Source organism: Bos grunniens, chromosome 19, assembly GCF_055505025.1.
Source record: "Bos grunniens cultivar Pamir isolate PY7600 chromosome 19, Bosgru_T2T1.0, whole genome shotgun sequence".
In the NCBI taxonomy this organism is placed as follows: Eukaryota; Metazoa; Chordata; class Mammalia; order Artiodactyla; family Bovidae; genus Bos; species Bos grunniens.
In genome coordinates, this window is record NC_141183.1 from 19,037,017 (window position 1) to 19,050,041 (window position 13,025).

At 49.4% G+C, this 13,025-nt stretch overlaps 1 long non-coding RNA gene across 1 annotated transcript; it reads right to left on the reverse strand.

Moving 5' to 3' along the window:
- Positions 1-218: 218 nt before the first annotated feature.
- Positions 219-8,870, reverse strand: LOC147351462 (uncharacterized). The gene is made up of 2 exons (XR_015146873.1): positions 8,241-8,870; positions 219-4,384 (listed from the first exon to the last, which is right to left on the reverse strand). It is a non-coding gene; the product is annotated as an uncharacterized LOC147351462 (long non-coding RNA).
- Between the last annotated feature and the right edge of the window lie 4,155 nt (positions 8,871-13,025).

Consider the following 13,025-nt stretch of genomic DNA (forward strand, 5'->3'; position numbering starts at 1 on the left):
AGGAAGCCAACTCCAGGCCTTAGCTGTTCGCTAGAGTATGAACAAAGAAGAGAGAGAGAGAGGAAGAGAAGAGGACAGATGGTAAGAGGGCTGGTGTTTGGTAAGCAGTTGTTGAACATAAAAGTTTCTAACCAGGGGCATTCCCTGGCAGGCCCAATGGTTAGGGTTCTGAGCTCTCACTTTGGAGGGCTTGGGTTCAATCCTCAGTTGGGGACCTAAGATCCCACATCCCACAGGAAAAAGAGAGAGAGAAGTAAGATGTTTTCGTAGCAAAAAAAAAAAAACTACCTCTATTAAAAAAAACTTTAAACCATGAGCTACAAGGACAGTCCTCTCTGAGTCAAATACCTTCTTCCTAGGGAGCTCCAAAGAGCCAGAGGCATCTCCATACCCTCCTTAACCTGTCTACTCTCCCTCCACCACCTCATTGACTTCTGTTTTTTTCTCCTTTCATCAACCCAGGCTATGCCTTTCTTGCCTTCTTAACTTCCTCTCTGCTGTCTCAAAAGGATCTATCTTGAGTGCACCAATGGTCACCTTTAGCCACCACCACCACCACCACCCCACCCTCACACACCATCCCCACCCCCACCCCTCCCCCACACACACCCTCACCCCCACATTGGACAAATTCTTTACCATCACAATCACATGCTAAAAATGGGATCCCAGTCTGGGAGGGGTGGAGGTAAGACTAGGAGTGGACTAGGATCCCCATCATGCTGCTGCTGCTGCTGCTGCTGGACAACGGCAAAGTCTCTGGGTCTGAATCTCCTGCATTCTGCACACACTTGTGAGCCAAAAGCTAGGTCTTTACAGGGGCCCCAGTTAAGAACTTGGCTGACCACAGGTGAGCGCCCTGCCCTGTGGACTCTCCCACAGGGAGCCTAATTCGTGGTTCCCCCAAGATGTGGTAATACAGAATGCCTGGAGATAGGCACCCCATCCCCAAACCAGTGTCTTTAATGTCCTAAGGAGCTGGTCTTCTGACTGGGGTGGGGGCGCGGAATTCCATTTTGAGCCACTCTCTTCCAGGGTGGCCCCTTGGCTCAGCCATCTAGCAGGTGTCTCCCTCTCCACCCCACTCTCTGCCCACCCCGCCTTGCAGACTTCTCATTAGTTAGTAATGTTAATGTGGCTGCAGTTAGTGATTAAAACCATTGGTTGGACTGAGGGTTAGCGATCAACATCCCTGGCATAGTTGCTAATTCCTTGGAAATATGTTTTTAATAATCACAGGGGAGGAGGTCAGGGTGGGTGGTCCTGGGAGCTGGAATCCAACGTCTCCTGCTCCCCTCAGCCCTTGGTTCCTGCGGTTACTCCTAGGCAGGCTCTCTGGGGTATGTTGGGGCAGAGGACTCACTTGGGAAGACTGGCCAGCTCCGTGGCAGATGGAGGTGGTGCCTGGTACTCAGCTGCCTCTGCTAACAGGGCAGGAACAGGCTTGTGCCAAGGGTGTGGCTTGTGTAACTAAATGAAGTGTGGGGTCAAGAGGCGTTAGCCACGTGGAAGGATTAATCCTGAGCCCTGGATGCCTCACTTCTATGCCAGATGCCCAGAGAGGAATCATGGGTCCCAAGGATCCCCTTACCAAAGGAGCCCAGTTCCAGATGACATCCTCAGTCTCTCCCAGGCAGAAAAGCCTCAAGTTAGAAGAGCTCCATTTCTGTTCCCTTAGGTTTCTTGCGTCTCCTGGTCGTCCCATTCAGTCATCTAGTTTATGTAAGGTCTTTAATAATATATCATTATAATTGTCCTATGAACAATATAATAGCAGGCATATAATACATGTAAACTATATAATAATATATTAAGTGTAATAGTATAATTATTATGGTTAACGTTTTATTGACTGCTTACTTTATCAGGCCCTTTATATAGATTACTTCTTGTATTCATAACACCCTGCCAAGCAAGTTTTATTATCCTGTTTTTTATATGGAGAAATCTGAGACTCAGGAAGGTTAACTTGCTCAAGGTCATATAGCTAATAAGGGGTAAGGCCAGCATCAACCCTAGGTCTCTGGTTGATTCCAAACTCATTCTTTCCAAAGCTTAACACTGTAGGGAACTTAAACAGTAAAACAGTACATTGTCAGCACCATTAAAACACTGATAACCCAGGACATCATACACACACGCGTACACTAACAGATGGCAGCACAAAATAGCTTCTCGGGGACTGATATCAGGACTGATATCAGGCAGGATGGGCAAGGAGGACTCAGGGAGTGGTATGAGGAGCAAATAACACAGTTGGGAGGAGGGAGAAGCCACCAAGGACAGCAGGAATCGCTGAAGACTTTGCAGAGGGAGGAGAGGGATTTGAAGGGTGGGTAGGAGTTGGTGGTGGGAAGGACAGGAGTAAAGGTACACAGGTGGGCATTGAGCAGAAGTGAGATCAGGCTGTTCTACTCCATCCTGATAACTTTTGTCTGCCCACTCGCCCTCCCTGTAAGCAGGCCTGCCCTTAACATCTGTGGGGCTTAGGGCAAGAGAACCAATAAAAAGCCAAGAGCAGGGGCTTCCCTCATGGCTCAGTGGTAAAGAGTCTGCCTGCCAGTGCAGGAGACACGGGTTTGATCCCTGATCCGGGAGGATCCCACATGCAGCGGAGCAACTAAGCAGGTGCACCACTGCTCCTGAGCCCGGGAACCACAACTACTGAGCCCGTGTGCCCTAGAGCCCCTGCTCTGCAACAAGGGAAGCTGCCCAAACGAGAAGCCCATGCACCACAGCTAGAGCATTGCCCTGCTCACTGCAACTAGAGAAAAGCCCAAACAGTAACAAAGACCCAGCAAGCCAAAAATAAATAAATAAATATTTTTTAAAAAGCCGTGAACAAAAAATTTCTAAATATTTAAAAGTTATAATGAGGACCCACTGCAAAGCACAGGGAACTCTGCTCAATATTATGTAACCGAAATAAAAGAACTGGAAAAAGAATAGATATATGTAGTTGTGTAACTGAAGCACTTTGCTGTACACCTGAAACTAACACATTTTAAATTATATAATTATAATTTACATTATATATATATATAATTATAGTAGCTCAACACTCATAAAACTAAGATCATGGCATCCAGTCCCATCACTTTATGGCAAATAGATGGGGAAACAGTGGAAACAGTGGCTGACTTTGGTTTTTTAGGCTCCAAAATCACTGCAGATGGTGACTGCAGCCATGAAATTAAAAGATACTCCTTGGAAGGAAATTTATGACCAACCTAGACAGCATATTAAAAAGCAGAGACATTGCTTTGTCAACAAAGATCCATCTAGTCAAGGCTATGGTTTTTCCAGTAGTCATGTATGGTTGTGAGAGTTGGACTATAAAGAAAGCTAAGCGCCAAAGAATTGATGTTTTTGAACTGTGGTGTTGGAGAAGACTCTTGAGAGTCCCTTGGACTGCAAGGAGATCCAATCACTCCATACTAAAGGAGATCAGTCCTGGGTGTTCATTGGAAGGACTAATGTTGAAGTTGAAACTCCAATATTTTGGCCACCTCATTCGATAGTATCAGATCAGATCAGTCGCTCAGTCGTGTCCGACTCTTTGAGACCCCATGAATCGCAGCACGCCAGGCCTCCCTGTCCATCACCAACTCCCAGAGTTCACCCAGACTCACGTCCATCGAGTCAGTGATGCCATCCAGCCATCTCATCCTCTGTCCTCCCCTTCTCCTCCTGCCCCCAATCCCTCCCAACATCAGAGTCTTTTCCAACGAGTCAACTCTTCGCATGAGGTGGCCAAAGTACTGGAGTTTCAGCTTTAGCATCATTCCTTCCAAAGAAATCCCAGGGCTGATCTCCTTCAGAATGGACTGGTTGGATCTCCTTGCAGTCCAAGGGACGCTCAAGAGTCTTCTCCAACACCACAGTTCAAAAGCATCAATTCTTCGGCGCTCAGCCTTCTTCACAGTCCAACTCTCACATCCATACATGACCACAGGAAAAACCACAGCCTTGACTAGATGGACCTTTGTTGGCAAAGTAATGTCTCTGCTTTTTAATATGCTATCTAGGTTGGTCATAACTTTCCTTCCAAGGAGTAAGTGTCTTTTAATTTCATGGCTGTAATCACCATCTGCAGTGATTTTGGAGCCCAGAAAAATAAAGTCTGACACTGTTTCCACTGTTTCCCCATCTATTTCCCATGAAGTGGTGGGACCGGATGCCATGATCTTAGTTATCTGAATGTTGAGCTTTAAGCCAACTTTTTCACTCTCCACTTTCACTTTCATTAAGAGGCTTTTGAGTTCCTCTTCACTTTCTGCCATAAGGGTGGTGTCATCTGCATATCTGAGGTTATTGATATTTCTCCCGGCAATCTTGATTCCAGTTTGTGTTTCTTCCAGTCCAGCATTTCTCATGATGTACTCTGCATATAAGTTAAATAAACAGAGTGACAATATACAGCCTTGATGAACTGATAGTATATATCATTATAATTATATAATTATAAATTAACTAAATAAAATTAATAAAGAAATAAATTAATTAAATAAAAATTAATAAATAAATAAAAGTTATACATCAAATGTTTAAAAAGATCTATCTCTTTGACAAATCTGCTTTCAAAATTACTGGAGTTTAGGGCTGGAATGTGGTGGCGCCATCCCCTCCCCATCTACCCACTTTCTCTTCCCACCAGCAGTTCCTTTCTGCTCCACTCAGGTGAGGACACCTCCCCAGTCCCCATGTGCAAACCCTGTCCACTCCCAAAGCCAGCCTGCCCTTGACCACTGTCAGCCCTGAGCGTATGGGCACTTGCACTTGGCCTGTCCTCAGTGGGTAGGATGGATGGAGAAAGAGGTCCACAGGCTTTGGAAACAGTCTGGGGTCACTTAGATAGGAAATTCTGAGGATCAGCGAGGCCCTCAGCTCAGGTACAAAATTTAAGGGATGCCATAAAACTCATTAATACTTATAAATAATATTTTAATATGGACTCCCTTGCTGGTGCAGTGGATAAGAATCCACCTGCCAATGCAGGGAACACAGGTTCAATACCCGATCTGGGAAGATTCCACGTGCTGCGGAGCAACTAAGCCTGTGCACCAGTACTACTGAGCCTGTGTGCTGCAACCACTGAACCCCGTGCGCCCAGAGCCTGTGCTCCGCAAGAAGAGAAACCACCACAATTAGAAGCCCTGTTCACCTCAAGGAGAGTAGCCCCCACTCACCGCAACTAGGGAAAGCCCATGTGCAGCAGTGAAGACCCAGCACAGCCAAAAATTAAGAAGTAAAATTATAAAAGGAAGCCCCTGAGGATGCATTTTTAAAATATTTTACAGCAATATTTTTTAAAAATATAAACGACCCATAATAAACAAAATATCAAAAATTTTAGTAAAGATGGGTTCAGTATTGCTGATTTCTTTTTGACTCAGATTTCAATATGGTTCCACACTGTGTTTGGCTAGGAACCCAGAGAATGGTCTAGAAGAGAGGGTAGAGGGGGCCGTGTAGACTCTGGGTATGTGCATCTCATGGACTCTGCTCTGTGGAGTGTAAAGCACCTGGAGGCTCCCAGAACAAAGGACCCTCTTGTCCAGAGCTGAAGAGTGACGCATACTAACTGTGAGCTCCTTGAAGGGCATGCAGCATCTAGCAGATGATCTGGCATGTAGCAGGTGCTCAATAAATACTTCTTGAATAAGCAGATGAATAGCACTGACTTCCACAGTCATCACAGTCAGACTCATCACAAGGTTCCTGGGACAGAGGCTCTCAGTGCAGGCCCAGTACCCTTGTCATCATCACCTGTGGGTCAGGGCCATGAGTCAGGGCACAAAGGCAGGGAACGTGTCGAGAGTTAGAGAGGAGACTGAGTCAGGGTCCTGGACCGGTTGAGGGCAGAAGGAGGTCAGGCTGTGTTTGAAGAGCGGGTGAGGGAGATCCAGGTGAGATGGACAGGGGTCTCAGAGGCTCAAGCAGAGCAGGGTGTGGAAGAGAGGAAGGGGGAGGGGATCCCGGCTTAGAGTAGTGGGAGATGGGGAAGGGAGGTGGAGCTAGTTCTGGGAGGACCAACGGGCAGGCCAGGGATGGGATTCAGGGAAGGGAGCTACAGAGCCTGGCAGGACGGGCACAGGTTCCGGACGGAGTGATGGGTGTGTGAGTTTCTGCTCATTAAGAGTAGAGGCCTGGAGAAAGGGAGGGAAAGCCTCCAATGGGAATCCCAGGAGCCAAGAACAGGTCCCTTCCTCCAGAAAGGTTCTGAGCGGACCCCTCCCCACCGACTCGAGTTACACACTGGTGTTTCCTATTTCAGGCCCTAAGCCCTAGGCGATTCCGGGCCTCCACCCCCTCCTCCCTCCCTCTTGCTTCCACCTTCCCCAGGGAGGGACAAACACACTTGATATATGAAGTGTTTCCACCTCGAAGCTTGGGAATCCCACAAAGGCTTCAGTGTGTGGCAGCCCCTCCTCCCCTCCCCACAGCCCCTCCCCTTCCTCCTTCTGTCTGAGAATCTGGGAATGCCTCCTTTTCCTGGGGGTGTCAGAGAGAAGGTGGACTGGCTGTGGGTGGGGAGGTTCCCTGCCCTCTCTAGCTGTGTCCCCCCACCCCATGGAGGCTGGGTAGGTGTGGATGAGTGCTGGGGCCTTGGGATGGTGATCATTGGTTTCTTTGGGGACCTTCCTGGTGGACCAGTGGTTAAGACTCTGCACTTCCAATCCAAAGGCTGCAGGTTCGATCCCTAGTCAGGGAACCAAGATCCCACATTCAGCAGGGTGCAGTCAATAAAACAAAAACAAAAACCTGGTTTCTTTAGCTTCCCACGACAGCCAGGTTCCAGAGCTCAGAGAGGTGGGTGGGAGGACTTTGCTTCTAACGTACCTCTTTACTTACTCTGTCCACCTCACACCTTGCTGCCAAAGTCCCCTCCCACAGGTCAGGGGAGTGTTTCATGTCCCCCTTTCCTCCAAATAGGAACCCAAAGGAGAAAGAAAACTGAGTTTTCAAGTGCCAGGCAGTGTGCTAGCCCATTTTACAGAAGTCATCTCAGTTCCTTCCTGAAAAGCCTTTGAAGTAGGTATTTCTCAGCCAAAGACAGGGTGAGGCAAGCAAAGTTGGAGGCAGTATGGCCCAGGGTTCAAGACCAGGGATTTGGGTGGCAGACAGACCTGGGAACAATCCCTGCTCTTGGCCTCCTGAGCTGTAATGAAGGGGTCAAGACTTTTATCCCCCGAAACCTCAGTTTCCCATCCCTATAGGAAGAAGATAAGACTCTTCATGGGCTTTTGGAAGTATTAAATGAGATATGATGCATGAAATATTAATAGCTGGCAAGTGGGATGTAGTAGATGCTGAGGTTATTTTTGCAACGTCCTATATCTGGTAGAGGGCAGAGCAATCCCTCAGCTTTCCACTCCCGGAAAAGGCTCTTCTAAGATGCCAGGAGCCCTGGGGCTAGGTGCCCAGAGAAGGAGGGGAGAATGAGGCTAGGGAGAGGCAGCAGTAAGTGTGTGTATGTGTGTGTGTGCACACACACACACACACACACTGAAGAGAGAACTCCCTTCCAATCCCCAGGGACCTTCTATGGAAGTACAGATGGTGTAAGGACACCAAAAGAGCCTGAAGTCAGGGAACTCTGAGGACACAAACATCCCCCCTCCCACCCACAGGCAGAGGAAGGACCCATGCCAGCACAGTGGGTGGTCTCTTGGGCCAGCTCCTCCTGTGACTCAGGGAGAGGCAGCAGCTGGCCCCGGGCCACACCAGCCACTCATGCCGCCAGCCACACCACATGTGTCCATCACTCTAATTCTTCTCACCAGCAATAGTACAGCAAAGAGTGGAAATGGCACACTGGGTATCTGGGCTAACATTTCCCTGGTGGCTCAGTAGTAAAGAATCTGCGTGCAATACAGGAGTTGCAGCAAACACAGGTTTGATCCCTGGGTCAGGAAGATCCCCTGGAGGAGGGCATGGCAACCCACTCCTTTTCTTGCCTGGAGAATCCCATGGACAGAGGAGCCTGGTGGGCTACAGTCCATGGGGTCGTGAAGAGTCAGACATGACTGAAATGACTGAGGATGCACGCACACATGCACGAGTGAGGTTACAAGCTGAGCATGCACACACAGATATCAGGCACCCATGCAGGGGATATGCTTTGGGTTTATGTACATTACTTCCTACTTATATGCGAGAGGGTGCCTGTGCGCATACACATTTGTGGTCACACAACTTCCAGACTTACCCTGGGGTCCCTGGGTGCCTGTGCTTACCGTGTGCCAGTATATATGTGTGTGTCCACGTGTGTGACTGCATGTCAGACAAACTCCCCGGAGCTGAAACTCTGCAGGAAGGGTCAGATGGCAGTCTGAGACACTTTTCATGTGTCAGGAAAACTAGGCTCCCCTTTCAGGAAGCCTTCCCAAGCAAAATAAACTAGCCCAGCTCCTGGGGCAAAGGGGGAGGGAGCAGGGGATGAGGAAAGAGAGAGGGTGACTGAACAGGGTGGAGGAGGTCACAGAGCCCGGCAGTCAAACGACACTCCTTTGACCCCACCTCATGACCCCATCCTGATCTCTGGAAATTCTGTTCCTTTCACTTTGTCCTAAGAGGGCTTTGTCCTCTTGCTTTTCTTCAGATCTTTTTTCTCCTTTCCATCTCTCTCCTCTCCCCTCTCTGCCCTTCTCCCTCCAATTTCCTCTTTTCTTCCAACTCCTACTACTCTGGCTGCCGGCCAATCACCTCTGCTATTCTCTCACCTCCACTGCAGGAGTCAGGACCAGGGTCCACCTATGAGAACAGGTGGTCAGAAAATCCTGATAAGCAGCAGTACCGGTGTGCCAGTTGTTTTTAAGAAGCCCCTGGCTGGTGCCTCCAGCAATAGTGAAGTGAAGTTGCTCAGTCGTGTCCGACTCTTTGCGACCCCATGGACTGTAGCCTACCAGGCTCCTCTGTCCATGGGATTTTCCAGGCAGTAGTACTGGAGTGGATTGCCATTTCCTTCTCCAGTGGATTTTCCCGATCCAGGGATAGAACCCAGGTCTCCCTAATTGTAGACAGACGCTTTACCATCTGAGCCACCAGGGAAGTCCATGCCTCCAGCCGTGGAGGGGCTTTTTATCTGTTGATAACTCACTACATCACTTATCAGATGCTTATTAAACACCTGGTTCAAGCCAGGTACCATGGTTGGCTCTAGGACTACAATAAACAGGCTCTGCCTCATGAAAATTTCAGACTGATAGGTGAGTTAGAAATTAATCAAAATCACACACATAATGTAAAATTAAAACAAGGGAGTTCCCTGGTGGTCCAGTCATTTGCCCTTGGTGTTTTCACTGCCGTGGCCTAGGTCCAGTTCCTGGTAGGAGAACTGAGATCCTACAAGCCACATGGCAAAAAAAGAAAAACATCGTTGAGGGCTTCAGACAAAGGAATATACATACATATGGTGAAAGCCTCTGATGGGGGAATTAGCTTGGTCGGTGATGGGAAAGATTCACTAAGAAAGTGATTAGTCTAGGTTTGAGGGAAAAGTAAGAGTTAACCAGACCAAGGAGCAGAGGGAGTGGGTATGACGCAAGACATTATTGTATTGTTGTAGGCAAAGGGAACAGAGTAAGCAAAGGCCCTGGGGCCAGAGGGAAGGAGGTCCTTTCCTATAATTGAAGAAACTCTTGAGTGGTGAGGAGAGAGAGGGAACTTAGATGAGGCTGGAGCAAGCCACACATGCTCTCCTAGGCTGTGTTAAGAATCATTCATCTTGACAAAATGCCAATATGGTTTATAAATATGAATACTTTTTTAAAATTTAAGAAAACAAAAATTCATTAAGACTCTTAAATGATTTTATGTTTTTTCACCACGACAGCAACCACACATATTTGAAGAACAATAGTGCATGAATTTGCCAACAAAGGTCCGTCTAGTCAAAGCTATGGTTTTTCCAGTAGTCATGTATGGATGTGAGAGTTGGACCATAAAGAAAGCTGAGCGCCAAAGAATTGATGCTTTTGAACTGTGGTGTTGGAGAAGACTCTTGAGCATGCATTGGACTGCAAAGAGATCCAACCAGTCCGTCCTAAAGGAAATCAGTCCTGAATACTCATTGGAAGGGCTGATGCTGAAGCTGAAACTCCAATACTTTGGCCACCTGATGCAAAGAACTGACTCATTTGAAAAGACCTTGATGCTGGGAAAGATTGAAGGCAGGAAGAGAAGGGGATGACAGAGGATGAGATGGTTGGATGGCATCACCGACTCAGTGGACATGAGTTTGAGTAAACTCTGGGAGTTGGTGATGGACAGGGAGGCCTGGAGTGCTGCAGTCCATGGGGTCGCAGAGAGCCGGACACGACTGAGCAACTGAACTGAACTGAGTACGTGGATCTGGGAGACAGTGGAAACTGTGCAATCTAGAGGTGATGTTTGGTCCAGGGCCCCCACAGGTGGAGGGTCACTGTGCTGGGGAAGAGCAGAAAGGAGGGGATACAGAATCCCCTCTGTGTGTTGCTAGGGTCTGGGTCAGAAGGAAAAGGCCAGGCTGAGCTCAGCTCTGTACACTCTCCTCCTGCAAGATCTGACTCTGGCCCTCTGCCACCCAGCCATGTGCTTAGCCCCTAACAGCTGGGATGGCTTGTGCAGGGAGTGGGCAGGGCCAGCCGGCAGGGCTGGGAAAGGGATGAGACAGCTGGGGGGCAGGAGTGGCGGGTGGGAGAAGAAGCAACAGAGTGCTACTCAAAGCAGGGCCCAGGGGCTTGTTGGAAATTCCCAGCCCCCACCCTTGACCTCCTGACCTCATGAATCAAAATCTTGAAGTGAGGTGGCCTCTACAGCATCATGTTTTGTTTTGTTTTTAATATTCATTTATTTGGCTGCCCCAGGTCTTAGTTGTGGCATTCAAACTCTTAGTTGTGGCACGCCAGATCTAGATCCCTGACCAGGGATTGAACCCCAGGCCCCTTGAATTGAGAGCATGTAGTTTCAGCCACTGGTTCACCAGGGAATGACCACTATGGCCTTGTATTTTAACAGGCCCACCAGGTGATACTCAGGCTAAAGTTTAGGAACCAGCGGTGTAGAGAGGCAGGAAGTGAGGAGTTGAATCCTCATTTGACCATCCAGTCAGCCATCCAGCCATCACCTACGGCTGGGTACTCTTTTCATGGAAGCCTTTCTGAAGGAAAGGCACAGAGATGGAAATAGGATGGCTGTTTTAGGCCCAACCCTACCCCCAATCTCTCCCCAGCCCCTGTCTGGCCTCTTGTTCTGGGTGGGGGCCCCATCCCAGTCCATGTTGGGGTGGGGTGGGGGAGGGGAAGTGTATCAAGAGGGGGGTGGGGTGGGGGAGGGGAAGTGTCTCAGGAGGGCTGTCAGGCAGGGCTTCCTGGCAGACCCAGCTGTCCTTTCCAATCCGCACCGCACCCCCACACCCCAGCTCCCTCACAGCAAGCACACCCAGCAGCTGCAGAACGCCCAGCCTGGCCCAACTCTCAGAACCCTCCCCCAGCTCCGGGGAAGTGGAGTTCAACCTGTTCTTCCCCCGATGATGCTCCCGGACCTACCACAGCCTGGACCCATGACATCTCCCAAAACCCTCCTCTCCTTCCCCACAGACCTCCCCTTCTTGAGGGTATTGGGGAAAACTGTCAGGAGCCACGTCCTCGCCTGCTGTGCCTCCAGCCTGAGCCCTAGACCCAGCTGTCAGCCCCTCAGGTCACAGCCCACCCCCACTGAACGCCACCCCACACTGTGGGTGGGACCGCATCTCCACACAGGCCAAGCAGCTGGCTGGGCCACCTGCCTCAGGAGAGACCAAATGGAAGGCGGGGAGGAAGGGCAGGGGCGGGGGAGGCTCTGAGGGAGAGGAAGCTGGGGTGAGAGGGCTGGGGTCAGGAAGCCTAGGCTGTTAGAGCTGGAAGGGATCTCAGGGATCAACCGGTTTAGTCTGGACAATTTACAACCTTCTCCAAGAAGCAGAGAGAGTCCCGGCATCCGTGCATCGAAAAGTGCCATCCCCTAAGCAACCCAAGGGAACTTCATTCCACGGGGTCTTCCTTGAATTAATGGCACATTTCGTCTCCCCCATCACTCATTCTACTACTCCTAACTGCCCACGAATGATGCAAAGTTCATTAGGTCATCTCCTATTCACTCCATGTTTATAACTTTTTGTGTCTGAGGAGTGTGTGTGTGTGTGTGTGTATGTGTGTGCTCAGTCGTGTCCGATGCTGCAACCCCATGGACTGTAGCCTGCCTTGCTCCTCTGTCTATGGAATTTTCCAGGCAATATATATATAAAAACTGCCTCCACCATCAGACTGGGGGCTTCCCAAGGACAGACGATCTGTCTCTACCATGGGTCTAGGCGTTCCTAGGGGACAAATGATGTCTCCCTTTCACGAGAATAGAAGTTCCCCAAGGGGAGGGGCCATCTCCCCTATTAGACTGGGGTTTCCTGAAAGCAGGAAATGATTCTCCAGAATTTTGTGGGCCTCCTTTCACCTTCATGATTCTCTTCAGCAGACACAGCCTGCTATTAGTCCCTTAGCTATGTGGTCTGGGACCTAAGAGCACAGAGGCCCTTGAACAAGGAGCACTCAGTTTGGAGACTATCTCTGCCCAGAATGGCTAGTGGCATTTGGAGTCACTGGGCCATGGCTTTGGGACTCAGGAATTTTGACAGCTGTTTCCACTCCTTGCCCATCCCCAGATTCCAAATTTTTGTCACTCTCATAAACCAGCCTTGATGTTAGGTGGTTCCTGTCCCACCGGCCCTCCAGAGAAATTCTCTGTTTTGAAGGGAGCTCTCCCTCCCTACGGAGAAGGCAATGGCACCCCACTCCAGTACTCTTGCCTGGAAAATCCCACGGACAGAGGAGCCTGGTGGGCTTCCGTCTATGGGGTCGAACAGAGTCGGACACGACTGAGCGACTTCACTTTCACTTTTCACTTTCATGCATTGGAGAAGGAAATGGCAGCCCACTCCAGTGTTCTTACCTGGAGAATCCCAGGGACAGGGGAGCCTGGTGGGCTTCCGTCTATGGGGTCGCACAGAG